Source organism: Mastomys coucha, unplaced genomic scaffold (assembly GCF_008632895.1).
Source record: "Mastomys coucha isolate ucsf_1 unplaced genomic scaffold, UCSF_Mcou_1 pScaffold16, whole genome shotgun sequence".
Taxonomy (NCBI): Eukaryota; Metazoa; Chordata; class Mammalia; order Rodentia; family Muridae; genus Mastomys; species Mastomys coucha.
The window spans coordinates 61,295,930-61,297,542 of record NW_022196898.1 but is presented as its reverse complement, the minus strand read 5'-3'; positions in this window follow the sequence as shown (position 1 = coordinate 61,297,542).

Sequence of the window (1,613 nt, the reverse complement as noted above, 5' to 3'; positions counted from 1 at the left end):
TTTCACTGACTGCTCTTCTTTCAGCTGTTCCAGAGCTGTCTGTCCTTCAACTACCTTACAACACTTCTAATCTCCTAAGCAGCTCTCTTTAATTTGAGCTGACCCCTCTATCTCATACACCTTAGAATTAACAGGTCCAACTATAGACTGAGGATTTGTGCCAGACAATCGAATTGAAACATTTCTTCCCTTAAAGATACAATGTTGGTTCTTTTCTCTCTGCACTCTACACTTCTCCTGGTAAAACTTCATCCATTTAAGGAACATGGGTGAGGGAAACACAGCCTTGACCACCTTCCTCCAATCTCTGAGGGTGAGAGCCTGGTGGGCAAAGGCCTCAAGGATGGTCTCTACCCAGGGTGAATGAAAGCCATCTTCTGCCACTGCTTTCCTAAGGTCTTGGGCTTCCCAGGGATTCCAACCTGCTGTCAGGGTTAACATTAACCAGAAACAGGTGGCTAGTATCTCCCAAGCTGAATTCACCTACCCCGGCATAGGGCTCCTTGCTGAAGGCAGCTGTTCTACGGCCTTAAAACAATGCTGATCTTCCCAACAGCTCCTAAAGAGCTTCCACACAGGTTTTAACAGCTCATAAAGAGTCAAAAAAATTGAGTTTAACATTATCAGCTCTAGGAGAGCCAGAAAAATTGAAAACAAAGCGCCCATATTTACTTTTGTTACTTTTCCTTCTACCTCCTGCTCTAATATTATGCCTTCTGCTGCTCTCTTGAGCCAGTTACTTAAGCTCTGCCTCCTGGCCCAGGTGTGGAAGTTACAATACCAACAAGCTTACAAGGCCGCTCTGCTTACTTGGGGCTCGGCTCTCCTCAGCGTTCCCCTTTAGGCTCAACTACCGAGCACTTTTCCTGCTCTAAAGGCAGACTTGTCCCTAACCGGGAGCTTTACTTTGAGGCTCAACTACCGAGCACTTTCCTGCTCTGAAGGCAGACTTTATGTCCTTAACCGGGAACTTTCATTGGGGGCTCAACTTACCGAGCGCTTTCCGATCGATCGCCCTGTTCCATCGAGAGTTCTGGAGTCTCCTAGGGGTCACTTTGACACGAAGTCCCTGTATGGGCCACCACTTGTGTTACAGCTCTCCTAGATGCCCAGGTGTTACAGCTCTTTATGATACCTAGGTATTACAGCTCTCCTATGTTCTTAAATGTCACAGCTCTTCTTGATGGCACGGCTCTTCTTGGTTCTTCTTGATGTTGCTTCTTCTTCTTCTTCTTCTTCTTCTCCTTCTCCTTCTCCTTCTCCTTCTCCTTCTCCTTCTCCTTCTCCTTCTCCTTCTCCTTCTCCTTCTCCTTCTTCTTCTTCTTCTTCTTCTTCTTCTCCTTCTCCTTCTTCTTCTCCCTAGGTGCTGCAGATCTGCTTGCTTCTGTGGAGTGGCGTGGAATGGCTGGAGACAGTCCTCCTGGATTGGTTCCCTGGCAAACCCTCATTAGCATACACCTGCTCAGGATTGGCGCATGTGCAGTGGAACCATCTATTGCTACAGTGTATCGGGAACCTGCGCCATCTTGGATTTTATCGTCCAAACGGCTGCCTACATAATTCTTTAAGGGATTTTTGTGTTTCCTCTTTAAAAGCTTCTAGCTGTTTACCTA